Source organism: Aotus nancymaae, unplaced genomic scaffold, assembly GCF_030222135.1.
Source record: "Aotus nancymaae isolate 86718 unplaced genomic scaffold, 86718_ANA_hifiasm-v0.15.2.pri h1tg000022l_1, whole genome shotgun sequence".
NCBI lineage: Eukaryota > Metazoa > Chordata > Mammalia > Primates > Aotidae > Aotus > Aotus nancymaae.
In genome coordinates this window covers 5389504-5397708 of record NW_026988435.1, presented here as the reverse complement: position 1 = coordinate 5397708, position 8205 = coordinate 5389504, and the positions used below count along the sequence as shown (strand labels likewise).

The 8205-nt window shown below is 42.7% G+C and overlaps 1 pseudogene; it reads right to left on the bottom strand.

Annotated features, from left to right (window-relative positions):
• Nucleotides 1-5189: 5189 nt before the first annotated feature.
• On the bottom strand, nucleotides 5190-7657 carry LOC105729063 (SUN domain-containing protein 1-like; annotated as a pseudogene).
• Nucleotides 7658-8205: the final 548 nt, after the last annotated feature.

The following is an 8205-nucleotide window of genomic DNA, read 5'->3' as shown; positions in this document are numbered from 1 at the left end:
AGGAAGCAAAGAGTGTCCCAGGCTTTCATTCTGTATTTTGTAGAGAAAGCTCTTCATTTTATATTATAAACTTCATGCCTTCTGGATTAAAAAGTTCTAAGCTTTCCTCTGCAAAAATTTGATTTTGATTACCTTAGAATCTTACCCTTAATTAGAGGAGACTAAGGTTATGAAAAGAAAGTGTTGACAGAATAAGATACTAGGGGGTTGGGGCAATGCATACAGCCCATCCTTGAAAGAAAGAGTGAGAATGTGGTGGGAGAGAGGACCAGATTGGACGAGATTCTAGTGTCTGCTTTAAAATGAAAACCTTTAGGCTTGTGTTCAATTATTTGGTGAAGTTTTCTCTATGAAAATTATTTCTTTTTTTCATTTACTAATGATAATATTTAAATGTTTTAATATCCCATAGTTCTACTCTGATAAAAAGAACTATCGCTACATAGTTTTACATCATCAGAAATTCTTATTAATCTCTGCAAGGAGGGATGACTTATCCAGAAGCCTTAAACTCCTGGCTCTACTTTATATTTTTACCTACCAAGTGGGCTTTGAACATTTTGCTATGACTCAAAATGTTTGTGAAAATGAACTGAATGTCCCTTTCTACTCCCGACAATGAGCCCAATTCATACAAAAGCACAGTCATTTTCATGAATATTTGACTTTAACATAGAGTAAAATAATTTTTGGCTCATTTTTATCCACACTTATTTCCAAGTCCTATCAAATCATTTTAATTTCTGACATTTAGCTGTGACTTGTTCTTTTCCACTGCCACTATCACTTCTCACGTCTCACATGCTTGTAGTTTTCAGCTGTCTTTCAGCTCTCTCTGTTCTCTTGATCTAAACATTATGCATATGCTTGCTAACTAACCTTTAAATATTATGTTCACTAATAACATACAATTTCTCGGTTAAAAATCTTTAACTGCTTTCCTTTTCATAGAATTTGGTTAAAAATCTTTAATTACTTTCCTTTGCACAGATGTCAAACTCAAGACCTCCTGAGGGTCATACTAGAGTTATATCATACCAGAAAGGATAAAAGCATGGGGAGAGATCACTAGAGAAAATTGATCAGAAACAAATTCTTGGAAAAATGTGAAGTTTTCAAAAATTAGTAAAAACATAGTTTTTGAATATTTTATGTATTTGAACATTTTAAATATAAGGTAGATGATTTACAAATTTGTGCTCTCATCTTAAATATTTATATCCATTTAGTAGACACTAGATGTAATACTCCAAGTTAGTCATATTTATCATAATTTAGTGGTATATGTTCAAGTTTCAATCAATATAAAAATCCACTGCACGTAGTGGTTCAAGCCTATAATCCTAGCACTTTGGGAGACTGAGGTGGCTGATCACTTGAGACCAGGAGTTCAAGACCAGCCTGGCCAATGTGGTGAAACCTTGTGTCTACTAAAAATATACTTGAAAAATAGCCGGGCGTGTTGGCAGGTGCCTGTAATCCCAGCTACTCGGGAGGCTGAGGCAGGATAATTGATTGACCCAGGAGGTGGAGGTTGCAGTGAGCTGAGATTGCACAACTGCACTCCAGACTGGGCAGCAGAGCAAGACTCTATCTCAAAAAAAAAAAAAAAAAAATCTATTTTTGGTGTTCTTGGCATTTTCTTTTTTGAAAGTAATGTGTTCATGTTTATGAGAGATAGCCAACTATAGATATTTGGCTATTTTTAATAATTTAATTATTTGTAATAGCTCAAGAAAATTTACCTAAAGCAAATTGATTTGAGATGACTTTCTAACTTGCATACAAATGTTCAAGAATACACACGTAAGCTCTGTAGGGATATCATTCACTGGGAATAACCCATAAAGTTAGAACCAATAACAGGCTTAAAGGTCGCTCATTTCCCACTGGGCTGTGTGGCTTTTAAACTGCAGGAGTAGGAAGGTATATCCTCCTCCTTGGCATGATCAGGGTCTGAGGTAAACTTTTGTTCTTGAAACTCTATGACATAAAAATTAGTGGCATATTTCACCAAAATACTCATGGTTGGAGATGTATCTGTCTATCTCTTTAGTAATATCATTAGACTGGGGTCCATTCATGGAAACTGATCAGGATTGATTAAGCACAAGGTTATAACAAGTTCCCATAGGGATTTGCAATAGACCAAATCCTTTTCTGAGAGGCCACCCTGAGAAGATAAGTTTTAGCTAAGGGATTGTGTATTTTACCAGACATTAATTTGAGTTTTAAAAAAGCGTGCATCTAGGGGAGGATCCAAGATGGCTGAATAAAGGCAGCTCCTCTCTAGGGCTCCCACTAAGAAGGATGAACAGTGCGAGTGAATTCTGAATCTTCAATTTAGGTACCAAAGTTCTCTTATGGGACTGAGCAGGTGATTGGCATGATCCACTGAGAGTGAGCAAAAAAAGGGTCGAGCAAGACCCCACTCGGGAGCTGCAGGCAACAAAGGGAACTACTTCCTCAGTCAAGGCAGATGGTGAAGGAATGTGCTTCCCCTCACTGAAACCAGGCTTTCCCCACAGATCCTTGCTACCTGTAGGTTAGGAGGTCCCCTGAGCCCATGCTACCAGAGCCTTGGGTCCCAAGCACAAAGCTGTGGAGGATCACAGTGGCTGCTCAGGTGTGGGGTTGCTTTCAGCAAGCACTGAGACACAGGAGCATTTGCATACTCTGGCTCTGGCAACTCTCTGAAGTCAGGAGATCCGATCCTTCCATCTTGTGGGTAGGGGGCTGAAGTCGGGGAACTGAGCGGCCCTGCTCTCGTGGAACTCCACAAGCTAAAATCCACTGGCTTGACGTCACCACCGGCCAGTGCAGACAACTAGAAACCGTCTAAGAGGACTGAGTTCCTGGAGGGGAGGGGCATCATCATCACTGTGGCTGCTGTCCGTCTGCTGCTTTCCCTTGCCACCAGTGCTAGCAAGATAGGGCGAGACCTGGATCCACTCCTCCTCACTGGGTGGGGCTTCCCTGTAGGAATCTCGGCATCCCCAGTCAGGGGTTTATGGACAGGACACTGATAACCCTAAGAGGAGCCCCTAGGAAGATGGGTGGCTGTGGTATCCTGGATCAGCGACCTTACTCTTTTCTGCCTGCTGGCTCTGAAGAGTCAGAGCAATGGGGATTCCCCGGAGTGCAGCACATCTGCCCTGCAAAAAGGCACACAGACTGCTTATTTAAGAGAATCTCTGATCACACTCTTCTTGACAAAGTGAGACCTCCCAACAGGAGTCTCCAGACACCTCATATGAGAGCGTTCCAGCTGGCATAAGGCCAGTGCCCCTCTGGGACAGAGCTCCCAGAAGAAGGAGCAGGCTGCCAGCTTTTCTGGTCTGCAGTCTTCACTGTTTATATCTCCATGGATGGGAGGGACCCAAGTGAATAGGGCTTAGAGTGGACTCCAAGCAAACCTCAGCAGCCCTACAGAAAAGGGGCCTGAGTGCTAAAAGAAAAACAAACTGAACTCAACAACATCAATGAAAAAGACACTACAAAAACCCCATCCAAGAGTCAGCAGCCTTAAAGATCAAAGATAGATAAACCCATGAAGATGAGAAGAATCAATGCACAAATGACAAAAACTCGAAAAGCCAGAGTGCCTCTTCTCCAAAAGATTGCAACATGTCTCTAGCAAGGGCACAGGCTAAGATGGATGAATTGACAGAAATAAATAGGCCTCAGAAGATGGGTAATAATGAACTATGCCAAGATAAAGAATTATGCTCTAACTCACTGCAAAGAAGCTGAGAACTGCAATAAAACATTACAGGAGCTGTTAACCAGAATAACCAGTTTAGAGAGGAACATAAATGATCTGATAGAGCTGAAAAAGACAGCACAAGAACTTCATAATGCAAACACAAGTATCGATAGCTGAATAGAACAAGTGGAAGAAAGAATATCAGAGCTTGAAGAGTATCTTGATGAAATCAGGCAAGAAAATATTAAAGAAAAAAGAATGAAAAGGAATGAACAAAACCTCTGAGAACTATGGGATTATGTTAGAAGACCAAACCTAAACAGACAGGGGTACCTGAAAGAGACAGGGAGAATGGAACCAGGTTGAAAAACACATTTCAGGATGTCATCCAGGAGAACTTCACCCAACTTAGTAAGACAGGCCAACATTCAAATTCAGGAAAACCAGAAAACCCCAGTAAAATACACAAGAAGATCAACCCCAAGACACATAATCATCAGATTCTCCAAGGTCAAAATGAAGGAAAAAATGTTAAGGGCAGCCAGGGAGAAGGGACAGATTACCTATAAAGGGAAGCCCGTCAGACTAACAGACCTTTCAGTGGAAAACCTACAAGCCAGAAATGATTGGGGGTCAATTTTCAACATTCATAAAGCAAATAATTTTCAACCCAGTGTTTTATATCCGGCCAAACTTATCTTCATAAATGAAGGAGAAATAACATTTTTATCATACAAGCAAATGCTGAGGGAATTTGTCACCACCAGGCCTGCCTTGCAAGAGCTCCTGAAAGAAGCACTATATAGGGGAAAGAAAAGCCATTTCCAGCCACTACAAAAAAACACACTGAAATTCACAAATCAGTGACACTATGAAGCAATATATATCCAAGTCTGCAAAATGACCAGCCAGCATCACAATGTCAGGATCAAATTTACACATAACAATATTAACCTTAAATGTAAATGGACTAAATGTCCCAATTAAAAAAACACAGAGTGGCAAGCTGGATAAAGAGTCAAAATCCATTGGTGCATGTATTCAAGCGACCCATCTCACATGCAAAGATACAGGTAAACTTAAAATAAAAGCATGGAGGAAAATTTACCAAGCAAATAGAAACAGAAAGAAAGCAGGGGTTGCAATCCTAGTTTCTGACTAAATAGACTTAAAATCAACAAAGATAAAAAAGGGCAAAAAAAAGCATTACATATTGGTAAAGGGCTCAATTCAACAAGAGGAGCTAATTACTCTAAATATATATGCACCCAATACAGGAGCACCCAAGTTTGTAAAACAAGTTCTTAGAAACTTAAGAATGTCTCTCCTTACAGAAATCGCCCTGGCCCCGTAAGGAGAGAACTGCTAGTGAAAGAGTGGGATGAGCAAGACTAAACTTGCAGATATTTTAAAGGCACCTGGTAAGAAGAAACACATTCAACCAAGAAATCAACGGAACAAACCGGTACCATCCAACCTCCAGTCACCAGAACACTCCAGAGGCTGACTTCCGTTTCTGATTCCTGTCCCTAGAATAAACTCTCGACACGGGCCCGCGGGCCACCGGGTGAGCGGTAAGCGCGTCCTTGGCTGGGAGAGCATGCTCCAGTCGCTGCAGGTGCAGCGTTGTGCTCGGTGGCGGCTGCCACGTGCGCGTTTCCCTGAACTGCAGCGTTATTTCCGCCTTTAAGACCACCATCATCGCTAAGACCCGAACAGTGGTCCACTGTGGTCTGCCCACGAATCCAAGACTCCTCCAGTAAGGGAGGCCGTGGAGTCACAGCGTCCTGCAGGCTGTCAGTGCCAGCGTGGCCGACGCCAGAGGACGTGACCTGCCTTGACACGTGGTTGAAACTAAAAGCCGATTTGTTTGCGCTTCTGCACTGTTTTGCTGTTCTGATCGCTTTGTGCTTGAGGGAGATGATGTTGCTGGCGCAGTCCAGTCATCGGCACGCGCAGCCTGACCATCCCCCAGGGTGCATACTGTCACAGCCAGGCGCAAACTACGGCGGGACATCCACGGAGAAGCAAATACAGGGTCCAATTTGTGCTCAGTTTCAAATCCAGAGCATCTGAAGAATAACTGGAACTGAGCGCATACGCGCAGCCCGTGTTCTCGGCACACACTGAGGAGCACTGTACATGTGAAGCCGAGAAAAATCCACGTTCACCACTTCAAACCATACTGCCTCACGCCGCTGCTGCCTAATTATAGTGTGAGACCTTAACACCCAACTGTCAATATTAGACAGATAATTGAGAAAGAATATTAACAAAAATATTCAGGACTTGAGCTCATCTTTGGATCACATGAACCTGATGTCTATCTATGGATCTTTCCAACCCCAGACAACAGAATATACATTCTTCTTGGTGCCACATAGCACTTACTCTAAAATTGATCACATAATCAGAAGTAAATCACTGCTCAGCAAATGCAGAAGAACTGAGATCACAGCAAACAGTCTCTCAGACCACAGTGCAATCAAACTAGAACTCAAGAGTAAGAAACTCACTCAAAACTACACAACTATATGGACATTGAACAACCTGCTCCTGAATGACGCCCAGGTACATAATGAAATTAACACAGAAATCACGAAGTTATTTGAAAACAAAGAGACAATGTACCAGAATCTCTGAGAAGCAGGTTGATAGGGTTTGGCTGTGTCCCCACCAAATCTCACCTTGAATTGTATTGCCCAGAAATCCCACATTGTAGGGACCCAGGGAGAGGTAATTGAATCATGGGCCCATCTTTCTCAGTGCTATTCTCTTGACAGTGAATAAATCTAATGAGATCTGATGAGTTTATAAGGGGTTTCCTCTTTTGCTTCTTCCTCATTTTCTCTTGCTATGATGTAGGAAGTACCTTTCACCTCCAGCCGTGATTCTGAGGCCTCCCCAAGTGATGTGGAATGGTAAGTCCAATTAAACCTCATTTTCTTCCCAGTCTTGGGTACGTCTTTATCAGCAGCATGAAAACTAACTAATACAGTAAATTGGTTCCAGTAGAGTGAGGTGTTGCTGAAAAGATACCCAAAAATGTGGAAGCAATTTTGGAACTGGGTAACAGGTGGAGGTGGGAACAATTTGGAGAACTCAGAAGAAAACAGGAAAATGTGGGAAAATTTGGAACTTCCTAGATACTTGAATGACTATGCCCAAAATGCTGATAGTGATATGAACAATAAGGTCCAGGCTGAGGTGGTCTCAGATGGAGATTAGAAACTTGTTGGGAACTGGAGCAAAGGTGACTCTTGTTATATTTTAGCAAAGAAACTAGTGGCATTTTGCCCCTACCCTAGCAATTTGTGGAACTTTGAACTTGAGAGAGATGATTTAGGGTGTCTGGTGGAAGAAATTTCTAAGCAGCAAAGCATTCAAGAGAAGACTTGGGTACTGTTAAAGGCATTCAGTTTTAAAAGGGAAACAGAGCATGAAAGTTCAGAAAATTTGCAGCCTGACTACACAATAGCAAAAACAAAACAAAGAAAGAAAGAAAAACATTTTTATGGGGAGAAATTCAAGTCAGCCACAAAAATTTGCCTAAGTGTCAAGGAACCTAATGTTAATCTCCAAGACTGTGGGGAAAATGTCTCCAGGCCATGTCAGAGACCTGCACAGCAGGCCCTCCCATTACAGGCCCAGAGGCCCAGGAGGAAAAAGTGGTTTTGTGGGCCTGGTCCAGGGTCCCTGTGCTGTATGCAGCCTAGGGACTTGGTACCCTGCCTCAGCTACTTCAGCTGTTGCTGAAAGGGGGAAAAATACAACTTGGGCTGTGGCTTCAGTGGGTGGAAGCCCCAGGCCTTGGCAGCTTCCATGTGGTGTTGAGCCTTCAGGTTCACAGAAGTCAAGAACTGGGGTTTCGGAACCTCCACTTAGATTTGAGAAGATGTATGGAAATGTCTGGATGCCGAGGCAAGTTTGCTGCAAGAGTGCAGCCCTCATGGAGAACCTCTCCTAGGGCAGTGTGGAAGGGAAATGTGGGACCGAAGCTACCACACAGAGTCCCTAGTAAGGTGCTGCCTAGTGGAGCTGTGAGAAGAGGGCCACCATCCTTCTGACCTCAAAATGGTAGATCCACCTACAGCTTGAACTGTGTACCTGGAAAAGCCACAGACACTCAACACCAGCCCATGAAAGTAGCCAGTAGGGAGGTGTACCCTGCAAAGCTGAAGGAGTGGAGCTACCCAAGACATGGGAACCCACCTCTTGCATAAGCCTAACCTGGATGTGAGACCTGGAGTCAAAGGGGATCATTCTGAAGCTTTAAAGTTTAACTGCCCCACTGGATTTCAGACTTGCATGGGCCCTTTAACGTTTGTTTTGGCCAATTTATCCCATTTGGAAAGGCTGCATTTACCTGACACCTGTACCCCCATTGTATCTAGGAAGTAACTAACCTGCTTTGGATTTTACAGGCTCTTAGACAAAAGGAACTTGCCTTGTCTCAGATGAGACTTTGGACTATGGACTTTTGGATTAATGTTGAAATG